The following is an 18,831-nucleotide window of genomic DNA, read 5'->3' on the forward strand; positions in this document are numbered from 1 at the left end:
AGGAGTTCAATTTGCCAGAATTTGCATCATGTTCTTTACTGTGGGGGCACTAATAACAAAATGGCAAATGGGAATTAAAAAAGTGAGAGAAGGAATGATTGATATATATATATAGAGAGAGAGAGAGCAGTGACGCCTGGAATGTCCAACTTCTCCCTCCTGGTGTGTGTGGTTGTCATTTGTCAACTGGAATACTTTTTCCTGAAGTTTTATTTTCTATGTTTTCAGGACTACAATTACATTTCTCTCTGCACATATCCTGTGTCTTGCTGTTTAAAGGAAACCAGAGCAACCCTCCACATAACTGTGTTTTTAGTGTTTCCCTCTCTTCATGTGAGAAAAATGGCAGAAAGTCATGGGCAATTATTGTGTGGGAGTTAAAGGGAAAAGTTGCTTTGATAAGAAATGATTGTGGAATTATACAGTTGTCAAAGGAGAACAGGTGGATGCACTCTCTGGTGTGTGATTACTAATGAATTCTGGGTATTCCTTGTGGAAATAAGGCATAACTGTAAAATTAAATAGTCAATGCCTATTTGATGAAAGGATTTGCAGCCACTGGTGTCCTTTATCAAAATACAGTGAGTCTTGAAGGAACAACTAAAATAGCAAGTCTCAGCTTCAAGTAAGGCAAGCTGAGTGGAAAAACTCTACAGATGGCTTTTTCTCTGTGAAATTTGTTTACAATGTGTTCTAGTAGCAGAAACCTTTGGCCTGGGGAAGTGGTCGGTAGGGTTTTACCAGGAGGTTGCTGAAGCTGTGGTCAGTGCCACGGGGCAGATGAGCAGCAGATACAAGACCAAGTGTCATATTGGGGTGTGAGTGTTCACAGGAAAATGGGTTCAAAAGCAGCTGCTATTGTAGAACTCTTTGTGAGGGCTGAGTTTTCAGAGAGGTGTATATACATAAAGGAGAAATCCCCTTAATTCACCAGCACATTCAGTCTCAACTTCTGGGCTGAAGGAGTGACTAAAATGTTGCAATGTGAATGGAATTCTGAGTTGTCTGCTGCCCTGACATGGTTCCTGCTGTCCAAAAATAGCAGAAGCTATGAAAAATGCTTTAAGACCCTTTGGAGATGTCATGGGTGAGCACCTTACAGAAACATCTTTATTACACACTAATGAATGCCAGAGTGGCAGACAAGGGAAGGTCTTGTATGTATACCCTAGATATAAGTTGACAGCTGATTTTTGAGTACCTTCTTTCCTCTGGTGATTTCTATTTTGGTTTTTGGAAGGTTTAATAGTTAGAATGTCTTAATTTCTTATTTCTGTTTCTATGTCTACATGATGGCAAATTTTTACTGTTCGTTTAGGTCATTCATTTCAGAGCTTGGAAATGGGAAGAAAGCACTACATTGCCTTGTGTTCTAGCCATCTCCATTTTCTTTATTTGAACATTGACTTGGTCATTCAGGGTGCCTGGTTTCACTCGTGCTTCCCCCAGTCTGAATGTGTTAACAAAGCCATTAACGAAGGTGGTTAATTATTCTGAATGTATTAACAAAGACATTAACGAAAGTGGTTAATCACTTTGCAGCAGCTGCCTGGTGGTCCCAGCTCTGCTCATCAAGGACACTGGGGCAGCCCATGCATTAGGAAGGTGCTGAGAATGCCTGATGAGGCTGTGGCATTTCTCAAAGCCAGAGATGTGCTGGCTTTCTCCAAATATGCCATGAGATGGCAGCAAAGGCTTTTGAAAGGATTTTGTACCACAAGTTTTTTGTTGCCTAGGGATTCTTGTAAGAGAACTTGATCATAAATCCACGGTTTTTAATGCATCCTACAGAGTATATGCTGTATTGTTCCCTGAAATGTAAGGGTTTCTTTTTCAGTAGAGAAGGCACTTTTCCCCCTTTGTTCTGTTTCCTCTTTTCACATCTAGTGTATTCCCATTGTTTAGTATTATTGGAAAGAAATGGACAAGCAAGGCCTTTAGTTTTGGTAGGAAGGGAGCTTAAAGATTGTCCCGTTCCAACCCTCTCTGCTATGGACAGGGATACCTTTCAGTAGCAACCAGGTTGCTCTAAGCCTTTAGTGTTTGCCTTGATCATTGCCAGGGATGGGGCATCTGTAGCTTCTCTGAACAACCTGTTCCATTGTCTCACAACCATCAAAGTGAGGAATTTGTTCCTAATATCTCATCTAAACCTACTCTCTATCAGTGGAAAGCCTTTATCCCTTATCCTATTGCTACATACCCTTGTTAAATGTCCCTCTCCAGCTCTCTTGTAGCCTCTTAGGTACTGGAGGGTTCTATAAGAGCTCCCTGAAGCCTCTTTTTCTTCAGCTTGGAGAGGTGCTGCAGCCCCCTGGTCACCTCTGTGGCGTCCTCCCACAGGTCCACATTATACTGGGGACCCCAGAGCTGGATGCAGGAGGGGTTTCTCCAGAGCAGAATAGAGCAGCAGAATTCCCTCCCTCTTCCTGCTGCCCACAGTGCGTTGAATACTGCCCAGGACACAATAGGCTTTCTGAGCTGCAAGTGCACATTCCTAGGTTGTGTTGAGCTCCTCACCCACCAGCATCCTCAAGGCCTTGTTCCCAGGGCTAATGTCAGTCCATTCTCCACCCAGACTGTACTTGTGCCTGGCATTACCCCTTGCACTTAGCCTTGTTCAAATTCATGGGTTTTGCACAGATTCAGCTCTCAAGCGTATCCAGGTGCCTCTGGATGCCACCCCAACACCACCACACAGCTTGGTGCCATCAGCAGACTTGCTGAGGGTACCCTAAATCCCATTGTCTGTGTCTCTGACAAAGATGTTAAACAGTGCCAGTACAGTGGGTTATTCCTTGCCAAAAAATGAGCATTACCTTTGTCAAATGTATTTATGCTCCACAGAGAGAGAGAGAGACCACATGCAGGAAACCATTTTTGCAGAGATCTGTTTAGTTATGGGAAAATAGTTAAGGAGGAAATTGAAACTTTTGTTTTTGTCATCAGCTATAGCTATCAGGTAGAAATTTGTAATTAACAAACTTGTGGGTAGAGAAACAGAAGTTCTTTCCAGCCACGTGGTGACATCATATGCACCCTTGATGATAATGTGATATGGAAAGAATGGCAGATATTCACAAAGGTGAGGAAAACCAGACTTATGTCTGCCACCCCCTCCCACTCTTCATCCTGTTCTAATCACAGGTATTACTTTTAGAACTTTCTTCTTAGCAAAGTAACGAAAAGTAGGTGAAAAGCCATTAGCAAAACTGCCTCTTTATCATCTTACAGGAAAATGTTCTTAAAGACAATGTTGCACATGACTTGCTCAAAAACAGCCTTTCCAAAAAGAATCGGTTATAACTGCAGAGCTACATTGCAGGAAGCAATTTAGGATCCTTAAAATTGGTTCTGTGACATGCTGGTGATGAAGATGATGAGGGACAATATAGTAAAGGCAGTTGCCATTTCATTCATATTGATGGACAACTGGGATTCTAAACCAAACCTATCTTCTGCCAGTTTAAAGTCAAAACCCTTTCATTACATGCCCTTGTAGAAAGTCTGTTCAAAAAGTCTTCAGATACAATGTCTTTAAATAGAAGAAGAATTGAATATATTTAGTCCTTGGTATTTTACAAATAATTTATTAGAAACAAGCAAGTAATTATTAGAGGCTTCTGTTAATTTTTTTGGTGCTAGCATTGGCTAAGCTCATCAGTGGGTGTCTGATTCCCGCAAATTATCACTGAGGCTGCTCAGTCTGTAGTTTGGGGGCAGCAGCAGCAGACAAAATCCCTGCTCCTGTTTTCCACCCTCTGCTGTGTGGCTGAGCTGCTTTTTGCTGCTGCAGAGCGAAATGGATTCAGGAAGATGTGGACCTGTTTGCTTGGGTTTTATTCTGCCCTGGGAGTTTTCATCTGAACCTGTACCCAGCTCCCTTTCATCACAGAGTTGTGGCAAATATTAATGCCATGCCTGGATGTATTGCCTAGAGGGGAAGGGCAGACAAGTGGGTGGAAGATTTCTGTTGGTTTGAATATTGCAGCTTCAGAGTGCCTGAGGCCAGAGGGATGTAGACAAGTTTCCTGGATCCTAGAGGCTCTATCTTACAATCTGATCGGTTCTCTGTCCTCTTTTCTTAAAAGTTTGTAAGTATTTGCTTGGGTCTCTGTAATACCAAGGATGCCATCTCCCTGCACTGTGCAGAATCGAGGCTTGCACCTTTGGGCACAGGCTCCAATCATGTCTTTGGGCAAAGCTAAAGCATACAGTTGTGGTCAGAAATATGCACAAAATCCAACACCATTATTTACACTATAAATTCTCAGTTCCCTTTGTATTATTTCCAACATTCCCAACATATTTTTCTGGCTCCCCTTGTAAAACAGAAAAATAACAGGGTTTATTTATAGGGAAATTCATGAGTCGCATAGAGTTTCATTGAAGTATTCTTCTCTTGCCTTCATTTTAAACCTAAAACCAAGCAGACAACATTTCTGTGGCACAGTAAAGGAGCTGGTATGAGAGAATTCATTCTCACTGGTATGAGACACTGAATTCTCAGCTCCATCGTCCTGAGGCATTTTGTCCTCTGTGAAAACTGTTTTTATAATTCACCCCTGTCCATTCCTTGACTTTTATATTGTTGCAGGGACTGATCCTGTAGAGAGGGATGGGGGAGAAGGATTAGTTTATGAACAGACTCAGATTTGAGTTTGGAGTGGGAATTATGAATCTAATCAGACATGCATTTATAGCTGTTGGATGGAGTCTCTTCCCATTATCCCTCTGACATTCTTTATCTCTTCATAAATTGACACAGTGAGGAAATCCTGCTTTACACATTTGTTATACAGGCCTGCAAAAATATCTGTTTTTTCCTCTGAAGATTTGCATTGACAGGGAAGAAAGCCACCTCACAGCTGAAACAATCTGTATTTTAAACGTTTTCTCTTCATGTGCATCCCAGTTAACATGCCATCAAAAGTACAGCTGGATAATCTCTTGTAGAAAGAATAATTCCTTTCCTTTTCCACTTCCCAGCTGATTCTTAATGTTTTACCTCATGCACACCTCTCCTCAGTCTCGGACAATGTTCCTGCAATTCATGAATACTTTTAGCCTGTGCCTGCAACACAAGGTCTGCAGAGCTTCTCTTGCCTCCAGAAATGTTCAGAAACATTTGATGGTATGATATAGGGAAGGTGGTGTGATTCCTGCCTGCAGAGGCAAAGGTAGCAGTCATGGGACCCCCTACACAAGGCAATGAAAAGCAGGCTTGGATGGAAAGATGGGATTGACAGGGAGATTATGAGAAACAAACTTGCATCTTGAGAGTTGTTCATTTTACACTTAATTCTTCTCCTAATGTTCATGTCATGCCTTATTTTTGCCATAGCCATGCATGAAAAGAGAGGCATAATAAAAATAGCCAGGAACCTTCTCTGTGCTAAGACTGGACATAGGAGCCCAAAGACCTTTCTTCTGTCCTTTCCACAAGGTCTGTGGTCCTGGAAGGGAATGGAATGACATCTGAAAAGCAGAGTTAAGGTCATTCAGTTGTGTAGCCCTGTTTTTCCATGCTGTGTTCCATACTGCCATAACCCCCCAGGGACAAGCAGGGCACATCAGGCTTGTAGGCTGTATTCCTGTTTAATTACTGAAGAGTGTACAGGAGTTTGCAGGGTTTGCTTATGGCTATACTTTTGTCCTATCTAACAGTTTTCTTTTGTATGTGTGAGCACAGCTCTACCACCCAGAAAAACTCAGGTGCCCAGAGAAACTGTGGATGTCCTGTCACTGGAAGGCTCAAGGCCAGGTTGGATAGGGCTTTGAGCAACCTGGTCTAGAGGAAGGTGCTCCTGCCCATGGCCAGGAGGCCGGAATGATGGTACTCCTTTGGTCCATTCCAAGCCAAACTGTTCCATGATTCTAAAGCAAGGGTTGGTGTGACTGTGTTCACAGGGGTCTTAGGATGAGGGAAGAGATGAGGATCTGACTCCATGTTTCAGAAGGCTTGATTTATTATTTTATGATATATATTACATTAAAACTATACTAAAAGAATAGAAGAAAGAATTTCCTCAGAAGGCTAGCTAAGAATAGAATAGGAAAGAATGATAACAAAGGCTTGTGGCTCGGACTCTCTGTCTGAGCCAGCTGGGCTGTGATTGGCCATTAATTAGAAACAACTAACATGGGCCAATCACAGATCCACCTGTTGCATTCCACAGCAGCAGATAACCATTGTTTATATTTTGTTCCTGAGGCCTCTCAGCTTCTCAGGAAGAAAAATCCTAAGGAAAGGATTTTTCATAAAAGATGTCTGTGACAGGTTGGTGTATGGGAACACCTCCACAAGTTCTCTGAAGAGTTTTGCCACGTGCTGGCAGAACAGAACAGAGCTTGGCAGTCTCACAGGCAAGGAGAAGAATCAGCAGCTTTCCCTTGCAATGAGAAAATAGGGAACATTGACTTGTGTGGCAATTTGAGGTGGATGATTAAATTTGGCCTCTTAGGCCCTCAGCTGAAAATTCAATTTAGGTGAATAATTTTCTTTTCATACACTGCTTAAAAATCTTTTGTTCTGCCACCATTAATATTCCTGATGTTGATGGTCTTTTTACTTTCACAGAGTGCAGAAATGCCCAGTCTGCTCTGCATTTTTGTTGGCTCTGGGCTATGAAAGCAAAAAGAAAAGAAGAGTGGTTTTGGTTTAAGGTTGTTTACATCCTTTGGTTTAAGGATGAAAACTTAAAGAGAAGATTGCTTTTGGTTTTATGTGTTCTACCCTGAGATAGACTGATGTGGGATCTCAGCACATCGTTCCTGATGTCCAGAGATGCCAGGAGAACCCTTGGGGGTCTCGAAAATCCTGGAATGTTGCCAGAAGTGTCTGGTGGCTTGATTTTGATCCATCCACAGAAATAACGAGAGTTTGAGGACAAGAGAATCACTTTAGAGTAAAAGGTGTAAAAAGAGACACATTTAGAGGGTGAACTATAGACTTTAAGGTTTTTGGTACAGGGGGGTTATGGAGACAAGATGGAGGGATCAGGGCGTGTCTCGTCCTTCTTCTTTCTTCTTCTTGTCCTCCATCTCCTGTGGTGATGTTGGCACTTGGGGATTGGTTTATGGTGAAGGTGCACTTGCTAACATGGGTGAAAAGCATTGGGAAATAAAGGTAAATATTATGTACGTAGATATTAGTATAAAAAGACATGACCGCCCCGTGGGTGGTCAGAGAGTGCCTGTGACTGCTTGCAGATCAGACCTCTGTTGGGCAGACAGAAAATTTTGTAGATAAGAAATAATAAACAACCCAAAGATCGAAAAGCTGAAGAGTCCAGACTCGTCCTTTAAAACGCGTGCCACCCAAGAACCACACTACCCGTGTCGGGGCAGAGAGAGACAGCCGAACCCAACAGACTGACTGTCTACCCCGTTGTCTTGGTTTGAGACAAGTTAGAAGTATCCTGAATGGAGCATCCCCTCTAAAGAAGGTTTCAGCACTCCCTCACCCCACCACTGCTACAAAAGGAATTTCTTGGAGGAAAGTGAAAAATACTGTTTATTTTAACACACAGAGTGCACAGAGGCATGGGAAAAAGAATCAACAATGTTAGATAATATAACCTTGCTGCAGAGAAAGCTGGTGGGTTTTTGAGTCCTGCTGCATGCAGTCCCAGGAAAACTTGTTGCCTCAGCTAACAAAAAAGAAGCTAGCAAAAAGCAAAGATGTACTCCCTCTCTGTCCTGCACAGCACAGCTGAGAGAACACAGAGGAGGATGTGTGTTTGAACACAGACTGCAGAAAGAATTCCACTGGCTTCCCCCCACTCTCAGACCCAGCTTAAAGTTACAAAACACATTCCTGGGCATAAAGTAGAGGACAGGGGATTCAATATCTTCATAAAGTCACCCCAAAACACCCATAAAGTCACCCATTGATGTTACACTGTGTGTAAAGAATAGTCAAGTCAAAGGGACTATAACTTTTCTACTTAATTCAAAGTTTTTTCAGATATTGCAGTTAAAGATGCCCAGGTGTTGGACATGTTTTTCCTGGGAAAAGCAAACAAACCGGAAAAAAAACAATCTGTCATCAGCTTGGTATTGGAACAATCTAGACAAATAGTAGGACCATAGGATAAAACATTCTGTAAGCATGTATGAGGGGATAGGAAAGATGAAGATGAAAAAGGGGAAAGAGTAGAGGAGTATTCTATTCTGTGGTATGTTCACTGGGATTTACTTATGCTGAGTCCAAATATCAATGTGAGAGCAAATGTTTCTGAAATGAGGCAAAACTGAGTGCTGATGAAGGCAGCTGAGTGCATTAGAGATAGTTTTGCCATGTGACATGTGCTTTCCTTACTGCCTGATGTTTTTGCACAGACTAATAATACATGTAGTTGATACCCAGAGGATAATTGCAACTTTAATGGGAAATGCTATTATGCATATTATTTACAGTGCTGTCCTACTTTCATGAGGATCACCACACTGCTGCCTTAACTAATGTTAAACAAGTCATTAGTGGAGAGTACACAGATTTGCTGCACCAGATTTTACCTTTTAAAGAAGTCTAATCTGTCAAAGAAACATAGGGATTCTCTTAAGAAGGCTCCACTGTTGCATGCACAACTTATTTTCCTCAGGTAATGAATGCAGGCACTCAAAAAGTGCTTTTGGTTGACAGACTCCAAGAAGAGTGTTCACATCATTAAGGGATCCAGAAGAGCAGCAAAAGCTTCTGAAGAAAAGAATATATAAAGGGCACTTAGGTGTGCAAATCTCCTAAGTGAGAGCAGCACTATGAAGTGAGCTCCTGATTGCTACAGATACACTGCTGGATGGTTTTAATGAAGTGAGAGAACAGCTGAGCTTGGGTTTAACAGATAAAGCAGATTTAGGTATAAGATTAGAAAAATAAGAGAAAGATAGCTGTGTACACTGTAAAGGATAGGCCTTTGCCCTTAGCAAAGCTTTCTTGTTCTGAAACCAAGTGGATGGCATTTCCAACATCATCTCAAAAGAAGGCAAGGGCTGTGCAATATGCTTAGGCTGGCCAAGGGTTGGTATGAGGCAATCTGTGTTGCCTTGCTGAAGTAATGTTTATTGCCTATAAATAGGAACATTTGAAAAGCATACTTATGGAGTAAAAAAAGGTGTGATTTCAGCAGACATAGGTATAATGTAGATTTAATTCTGCCTGCAAAAACCTCTCTAAAGAAACTGCAGAACTGATTTTAACATGCAGTCTGCTACTGGAGGAAAAGCCCTGCAGCAACACTTTACACATGCTCCATGTGCTGGGTGCTGCATCCTTGGCTAATGACTACCAATACCTGCAGCAAGTAAGCCACAGAAGGAATGAGAAGCTACAGACTCTATTACTACATCTCTAATGAAAGATTAAAACACTTAATTTCCCTCTTCCATCTTTTGATCTCAGCCTGAAAGAAAAAAATGCACAAGTGAGTAAAATGAACTGTGGGTTATAGTGAGCAGGACAGATTATAATAATGCACTGCATTAGATTCTACTGGTGGTGATGATTGCATTTACTCTGATCAGAGTATTTATGACTACTTTCTATGGAATGTGAGCTAACTGTAAATAGAAATACAGATTTTAAGATTTGTAGGTGGTGGTCAGCCAGCCGTTTTCTGTGTAAAGTTGGAAAAAATTGTCAAGGGAAAGTGGTGATTATTGTGTTGCTTTAGTGCATAAGCACCTAACAGAAATTAACAGAGATGTGGCCATATATACTGACAATCCAGTCTTCCTTCCCAGGGAAATAATAAAGCCATTGTTGTATGAATAAATAATTAAACACCATTGAGCCAAAGCAATATGATGTGAGTGTACAGTAGAGCTGAAAATGCAAGTCTGACTTGCTCAATCCTAGCACACAGACTTAAGCCACTGTCAGTCTATGTTATGGCATTAGCCTGGTAAAATAGGAATACCTTTCCAACAACCCTGGTCTATCTCCCCTTTGGTGCTGTTACTGTGCTTTTTCCACATCAATGTGTGGGGCTCATGACCAGCCCTGATGCTGTTGAATGACTGTAGAGGCAGCTCCTCACATCCTCTCACAAAGACACCATATAATTTACAACACTTGGATAGAATGAGGAGATCCTGTAGTCAAATTTTCTAAGACTCCCTTAGTTATATTTAGGACTTTCAGTTCTGACTGAAAGGTTCAGCTGCTGTACTGAGAATGATGAGATAATACGGATGGGGATGCTGCTTTTGATTTGGCAGATTACTTGGTTAGTTGAAAGTAACAAGAGAAATTGTGCCAGAAGATGCCCATCTCTAAGCTGAAGGCACAAGAATGTATCTGCATTTCCTGCAGTAGGTCAGGGTATGATTTCTACGTGTACTTTTCTCCTGGCTGCCATTTTACCATTTCTTTCCTAATTTTTGCCAGTTTTTCACAATAGCTAGTTGATTTATGTTACTTTTTCCTTTCTCTCCCCCCTCCCCCCAATATGCACAAATAAACTATAAACATTTCTTCATTTTCTTTTGGTGCCTGATTCCACCCAGCTCAGATGGTAACCAAACCTGGCTTTTTGGCTTACCAGGACTGCAAGGAAACTGAGGAGCTTAGAAACTGAAGGTGGGGGAAGCCAGAATCGTTTTGGGTTACTTATTATTTCCTGATTGAAGTTCTAAAAGAGTCCTAAGGAGATGAACAAGCCAAGAACCCACCAGATTAGACAAATATACTCATGTGCAGTACTTCATATACGTCATTATCTGCTTGAGTAGAAATCAAGCAGATAAGTGTCCTTACAGCAAAAGAACATCTGTCTGGGGTTACAGATGAGACATTCATTTCCTCTGAGATTATTTCTAAAATAAATGGGTTTTGATTAATTTAGTATTGGAATTTGTATTCAGCAGTTGTCTGCATTTTTACTGCTAAAGGGCTGGGAGCACAGCACAAATGTTTGCCTCTCTGCCAATGAATATGTGTCGCTGCTCAGGAATGATGGATGTGGTAGTTCCTGTCTCTGTGTAATTCCAATCTTGAGATTGTCATGAAAAGACCTGATGAATCCCCTGCCTTATTCTCATTAATATTTGTGTCATCAGAATGAATCTGTTTCACGCTGCCAGCTGCTATTGTCGCAATCTTTGTCACAGGCTCCAGAACAAAAGAGAAGAGCAAAAGGAAGAAAAGGCCTGATTTCATGTGGGGATTTTGCTGAGAGCATGCAAATGTGGCATTAACTTTAGTTAATTAACTTAGTTACTGAAGTCAGAGATATGGCTAAGATGGTGCACTGCAACTGTGAATGCTGTGATTTTCCTGACTGCTGGGGATCTTGTGGGGATATCACTCACTCAAGGAAAATCCAAAACAATGCTATGTTTGGATTAAGCAATGTTTGGTTTAACAAATAAATAGAATAAAGTCTGTGATCTCTGTGTGTAGGAGATGATCTTGCAGGTACAGGAGGGAAATCATGTCCTCTGAGCGCTTTCAGCGTGTCTCTCGCAACCCAGTTCAGGTGCCTCGTGTGGAATCAGTGATGAGAGTTTAAATTTATCCATTAAAGAAATCAGGGTGAAACTGAGGGCAGAAGAGGAAGGAGATGAGAAGTATGTGCTTGGAAATGGAAGGAAAACCTTGGCAGAACATCCTTGCAGGAACAGTACTGCATTTGGATCGCTCTGGTGGAAACCTCACCATATCATTTGGCTATCATTTGGGAAGCAGCTGGTGCAAATCTTAAGGATGGACTGAGACACTGAAGCCAGATAAGACAGTATGTGGAGGACAATCCTTTTTTCTATTTATGCTGGCCTGCAGCAGAGTTTGATTGAGGTAGTGGCGTTTTTAACTCCCTTTGTATACTTTTTCTCCTTCAAAGAATATTGAAGTCTGAAGTCTAAAACTGGAATAACTCCCTGGTAATGGGATTGTTATAGGTAACTATTCAACTTTTTGCAGGGGGTATAATGGTTCTTCAGCCCAGGTGGTCAATAGAGAAGTGTTAATTACTACACATGGTCTGCCTTAGAGATGCAGTGCCAAGGCACATCAACTCCTTCAGAATAAAGTTCAAGTCAGAGAATACACATGATTGGGAATGTGGTATTTACAGCTTTTGTTAGGAGGCAAAATGAGCTGGGGCTGCTTGTTTACTTTTCATGTGTTGCTTTAAAGAATTTTGTCTGAAAAGATCAAGAAGTAAGAGAGAAGGTGCTAAAGGAGGAGAAACATATCAGTGAGCTCTGTAATGCCAGCTTCCTTTTGACAGCTGTTCTCTTTGCACAGCACCTGGTGGCCTCTGGGAATTAGTAAAATGGAGGTAAGGTTGGAATCCTGGTTCCCTCCTTCAGAAAACCTCAGAACCCCATCCTTGTGCCTGGCCATGATCTAGGGGAGCCTCCTGCCATGGAACTTGCACATGGAGCCTGGGGACAGCCTTGGCTTCAGGGAGAGGGAATTAGGTTTTATTTCCTAACCTGCTACAGGTCAGGTCTGAAGAGATATTTTTCTCTACCTTACAAATGGTAAAGAGAGGTAATGAGAGGCAGACCTTGTGTCCAATCCTCCCCTTGAGGATTCACACCTCTGGGGCAGATCCATCAAAACTGCCTGAGAGAGAGTGAGGGCAAATGCATTAAAGATTATGAGGTATTGAGGTGTGACCATGAGGGGTATGAGTAAATACTGATGACAAATTCATTGCTTCTTATGTCTATACAGACAGGATAAGGCCAAGAAAAGTAACAGGCACCTCTGGACTTATTACCATGGTTACGTGCTCTGTCTCCACTGAAATCACCTGAGTTACAGCTACCATGCAAGTAACAGGGAGTCCTGATGCTGTTCATAGTAATGAGAAAAAACATGCCCTATCCAAAAAAACCCATGTGAACTGCATGCAGAAAAGCTACAGGAGTGGCATCTTCTGTTGTGATGCTTGCTTTAGTGACCTTATGCAGGTCCATATGCTGAAGATTAAATCCAAATATGCCTTTGAGTTTTGAAATTTCAGGTCATTACTTTGGTGCACTTGGGGATGTATTATTTGTTCTGTCTTGCACAGGCTGTGTAAGATGTCTTCTCTGTATTTTCCCTGATGTCTAGTCTTATTTCCCCCCCGATTTAATAAACCAAACTGTCTTTTTATTTATTAGGACAAAACCAGTCCTGGAGAAAATGGATAAAGTATGCTTCTATGTTGCTTCATTTTTGCAAGACTTGTCATATCAGTAAAGCAGACAGGTGGCTGGAATAGCAGACTAGCAGAGGTACTTGGATGACTGAAAGCAGGAAGCAGAAGACATCTTTCTGGGTGTCTTGAGCTGCCAAACTCCTACACCAAGCCCTAGGGACTGCAGTCTTGCTGTTGCTGTCAATATAAAACTCTTTAGTCTGGCATTTAATGTGCATACACCTGGAAAGCTATATTTAAACTAATAATCCTAATTTTTTTGATTGTGTGAAGTAAGTGGATTTTAGGCTTCTCATGCACTTGCCTGAGGGGATGATGGATGCAGAAGGAATTTATGTTAACAAACTCAAAGGATCCATAGTACTTGTTGCTCCTTGAAAGGAGCTTCTGTGCATTCACAGAAAAAAAAAATCCTATGAAAAACAAAATAACTGTAGGGGCCTGTTTCAGGGGTTGTGACTAAGATCCAGGCACCCTGAGCTGCATGAAGAGAGGGAATGAAAAACATTACAGACTTCTTAAGTTTGGAAAAATAAAAAGGCCATGTCTTTTTCTTAACAAAACCTTGACTGGTTCTTTTGTTTTTATCCTTTTTTTAGGCTTTCTTGGACCCGCTCTCGGACCCTCTCTCTTGTGGACCTGCTTCAAAGTTTGAGAAATGAAGTTGGCTCCTTCTGGAAAAAGTTTGGCCATGCTTTTCCGTGTGCCAAAAGCCCTGTCATATAAACTCTTGCCCCAGAATAGTAGGTTATGATGTCTTTCTGCTTTTTTTCTCCTGTCTAACCTGAAAAGCTTTGCAGTGCTAATTAGGCTACTGTAAGGATTAGGAAATGGCATTTTGTAAGTAAGTTGTTTGATACCTGGAAAAGTGATCTGTGAATCCATCACAAACTGTCCCCTCTCTGCCAAGCCACTGCAGCCTTTATCTTTTTTCCAGCTGCCCTGGCTCTGAAGATCAAATGCATCCCATTCACTTATGCACTGGTGCTCAAGCCTTGATATTGGAAAGCGAGCAACTCCTTATTGTGCTCTCTGTTAGCAGTTTCTCCTTTTTGCAGCTTTATATAAGCTTCTAGGAAATTTCCTAAACATTTAAGATTGATTACTTTGTTAGTCTGTTAGTAGCCCTTCCCTATTTTTATCCTTTCTCTTCAAGAGAGACCACAGAAAAGCTGTAGTGGTGCCTGTTTGATTTTTGTTTGTATGTTTATTTTCTTGACCTTGTCCTCAAATTAATTGTAATTGGTGTGATGGGACTTCACTGGGATTAAATGGTCAGGAGGTCTTGGAGTCATGTATTTAGCCTGGTGGAGAAACTGAGTTCTGAATATGCAAAAAACTGTGTTCCAAGTAAATTAGACACCACTACCTGACCTGTGCTCATTATACAGTAAAAACATGACCTATCATCATTACAGCACTTTCTGGCCCTTTCTTTTGAACCACAGGGTCTTAATGAGTCTATTTTGCTATATAATTTATTGTCCTTAGGGCTTCTCAAAAAGAATCCATTTTGTTGAAACAGGGTCATGGGACCTGAAGCTGCTTTGTGCTATTGCCCTCCTCATTGGTCAATAAATTTTGAACTCTTGGCCATCCAGGAACTGGCAAGAGAAGTCTACTTTTAAACTGTAAGCTAAAATAATAGGTCAAGCTCTCCAGAATCCACACTTTGGAGGACATACAGAAAAAAATTATTTTTAAATGGAGATATTTACGTATTATTTCACATTTTGTAGCTAATAGACTTTTATTCTTTACTCTTTGCTTGCTTCATGGAATGGCCAGCCAGATTACAGAAGAGAGAAATAATTTAAAAAAGAAATGAAATATAAAATAAATCATGTCATCATGAAAAGCAGAATACATAGATATCTGTGCAGGTAAATTTAGAGAACTCCAGTAGGATTTTTAAGGCCAACCTGAGTAAAATATGATTTAAAATTTGATGTGAGTTACAGTAGCTAGAAAAATAGTTGAGTAGAACTGTCACTTTTATGAATCCACGTTGGAGAAGGGGCCCTTTCCACTGGTGTGGCAATCATACAGGACAGGGAGAGAGAGCAGAAGATACTGAAGCACAGAATAAAAGTAATTTTTGGTAGCAGATGATAAAATTTTTTTGACCTCAGGCTTTAAATTTCCTTTAAAATCCCTGCAGTTACTGAGGTTGCAGCAGATGTGTGGTAGCAGTGGGTAACTCCACTCTGCAGGAACCTCCAGTCCTGACACACTCCAGCAGCCCATGGGTTTCTCCAGGCATCTGCTTTGATACAGACACCTGCTTCATAAAGCAGATGGATTAAAGGATTAACACCTGCCAATAATGTCCAGGTTGTTAGTGTTTGTGAAGTGCTCTCTATACTCTGGGTTACCTTTAAAAGTTTATTAAAAATTTTAATCATTAAGCCAAAACCAAACACAGCCTCTACATCCTTACAGTATACAATTATTTTCTTTTTACAACGTGCTATCACAACACACAGACTTATTCATTAATCCAGTGCCCATTTTTTGTTACATAAAGACAAGGAATACGGAAACACAGTATTCCCACACACCCCTATGTAGTCAGGGCTTGATTTTATGAATAAAGACATGCAAATATATGAACAGACATTAAAGAATACTTAGGTATTCAAAATACTTAATTGACCAAACATGTATCTGGAGTAGGAAGAACATCTCTGAACAGAGCAACAAAAGTAATAATGAACTACATCAGTTAAATCAAGTATCATAAAAAAGGTCATTAACTACTTTAATAAAGAAGGCATACTATATGTTTTTAAATATTTTTTGTGGACAACTGGAGCTATAGGTACATAGAGAACTGTGGCATTTTTTCGTGAAGAATATTAAATGGCTTCTAGGTAGAAAGGCATCTTTCTCTTAAATAAAAGGAAATATTACAATGTACATTAGCTGGCATATGCACCATAAGCATCAGGAGCAGCTGCAAGCAACTATTGTAAGCAGCATAAAATGAGGCAGCAGAGGAGGCCAGCTGTTCACACACCTCTTCAAAGCACTGAGGACTTGACTCCCCAGCAGTAATGGTGCAACAAGTACATTTTTCTGCAATCAAAGGTCATTTTTCTACTCAGGAAAAAAAACAATTAAAGTGGGGGTTTCATTCTTGAAGAAAATAAATGGGATGGGCTTAACCTTTAAACTTTATGCTTCGAAACACAGCCCTGCAGTGGGAGGCAGTGCCTATGGGGAATTGATTCAGAAACATTGGATGCCTTTCTTCCTCAGAGTAGGTGTGTGAGATAGGTAAGAGGATTCAGGAGGAAAGACTCCTTTCCTTCCTGGCCACAGAGGACAGTGTGAGACAGCAATGAAAAGCTCTTACTACAAAGCAGTGGGCTACACCTGAGGGCAAGATTGCACCTTCATGTGGTGTGAACACATCACTTCAGCTCAATTGCTGAAAACAGGCTGTCTGCAGCTCCAAGGAGCTCTGAGACCACTAATTTGTGATGCAGTAACTCATGGGTCTGTCAGTCAAACAATTTTTGGTCAGTTAGAGGATGGCATCTGCTGATTCTGCTTGCAAGCAGGGCTTCCAAATCCTGGTGTTAGGTTGTGTGGCTACAGTTGTAGTTCCCCTGTGCTTTAGTAAGGTGTTCTCTACACATACAGAAGCAATCAAGTTTGTTCGCAGAGCTTTGCATATATTTTGGATGTAATATATACATAGAATCATACAAAGTCTTAAATGAAAACCTATCCTAAGGAAAACAAGCTCTACAGCCTGTATGACTTACATGTTTGATTCCTAATTTTACAAAGTCCAGAACAAAGGACCAAAAAAGAACAACCTGCATGAATCAAAGGAAGGTGTTTAGTTAGAATCTTGGAGATGTGGGATACAGTACATCAAACCCCAAGTGAGAGGCTTTCCACAGTTTGTGATCCAGCAGCTGCTCTGCTCTGGCAGTTTGTTTTCAATAACAAACAGGCATAGAGCACTGTGAAAAATGAACCCAACAACAATGACTCTATAAATAAAATCCCATGCATTTTTTTTACAGTCAGATTGAAAAGGAGACAACTTTTCTACATTATTCAGTACACTTATGGAGGAGAGTGTGTGCTTGCACTGGCAAGCCTTGTTAAAAATGGAGAGATAATAGAATAATCACATTTAGGTTTCCAGTGATGATTGGCCTATACTTCTGTCAGATTCAAGGTGCCAACAGTGTAGACATAACAGATAAATTATTCTGTAAAACCCAGCAGTTAATGTAAGACATGTAGTTAATGGGAAGTAGCAGTTAGAGCTAATGAGATGATAGCATTGCTAAAAGACCAAAGCAGAAGACACCAGGGCAGTCTCTGCATGGTCTCCTGGGCAGAATGGATCCCTTGGACAGGATTTATCAAGGAGACCATCCCATTGATTCATGAGGTTCAGGAAAGGATTGCCTTGCTTTCCAAACTTCTTCTCAGAGGAGAATCTGGGTGTGACTGCCTCTAATCTTAGTCCCAGTCTTGGTCAATGGTTTATGTTATATATATGCAGTTAAGCCTTTATATGCTGCTGTCCTGGAGGGTCAAGGATGACAACCCCCATGTATTTACATAGGACAATACAAACAGTCTGTTTATTGCCACATCCTGTCAGAAAACAGAGTTTTCACATCCTCAAATGTTTAACATTTTAACTGATTAATCAGGCTTCTTTCAGCTGTCTTCAACACAAGAAGCAGAGGATGCTCCCTTCTCCATCTACTTTTTCCAGTAACTTTTGTCAGTAAAGATAAATCCAAGGCACTTTCTCCCCAGTTAGGTGCTGCACATATCTGGGATTAGTTTTTCTGTGATGCATCATTACAAAAGAGTGTCATGAAAATCATATCTTTCTGTGTGTGCAGCTGCATTAGGTCTGTACTTATCTTTTCCTTTTCAGCAGATGTTGTGCCTGAGTCCTGCTTGAGGGAAAGATTCTGACTTCTTCTCAACCAGAGTGTGAACCCAAGCAATAGTATTTTTTTGACACAAGCCTCTTGCAGGATTGATGGAGTGCACTGGGGTGTTTCTAGGCTGTCAGAGAAGTTGATTGTCCTAATTTTATAGTGACAAGGTCAATGAGAGATGATACTCAGAGGGGCCATTCTTCACCCTCAACCACAAGGATCTCCAGTGCAGCCAGGCTATGAAGACACACAAGGCATGAATGGAGGCAAATGTGCTCCAAGCATGGCCCCAGGCACAAGGTGGACCATCATAGGATGAAGGGCAAAGTTGGAACTTCCATGGTCTCTCTGTCCCTTTGCAGATCTCAAGATTCTTCTGTTAATTTGTCACAGAAAATGAGGAGTGTGTAAGCTTGGGGTTGCATCAGCAATCTGGGAGAAATCCACACATATACAGTGTCTCACACTCGACATCTATTCTACTTGGCCTGAAGTATTAGTTAAATAATAGAGAGATTTATTAAATATTGCTTGCAAGTCTTACAGTCCTTCACTATTTGAAAGCTGCCATGCTTGGACAGAAGTTTTTCAAAGTCCTATTTTGCACATTGTGCTAAAAGCAGAGCAAACTGGCTGACAAGCCAGTTAAAAGACCACAGGGAAAGAAAAAGACAGTGAAGCAAAAAGTGCAATTGGCTGCAAAATTGTCACCTGCAGTGCCTCTAGATCTGTATAGATATTTTCCATTT

The sequence above is a fragment of the Molothrus ater genome, chromosome 4, assembly GCF_012460135.2.
Source record: "Molothrus ater isolate BHLD 08-10-18 breed brown headed cowbird chromosome 4, BPBGC_Mater_1.1, whole genome shotgun sequence".
Classification (NCBI taxonomy): domain Eukaryota; kingdom Metazoa; phylum Chordata; class Aves; order Passeriformes; family Icteridae; genus Molothrus; species Molothrus ater.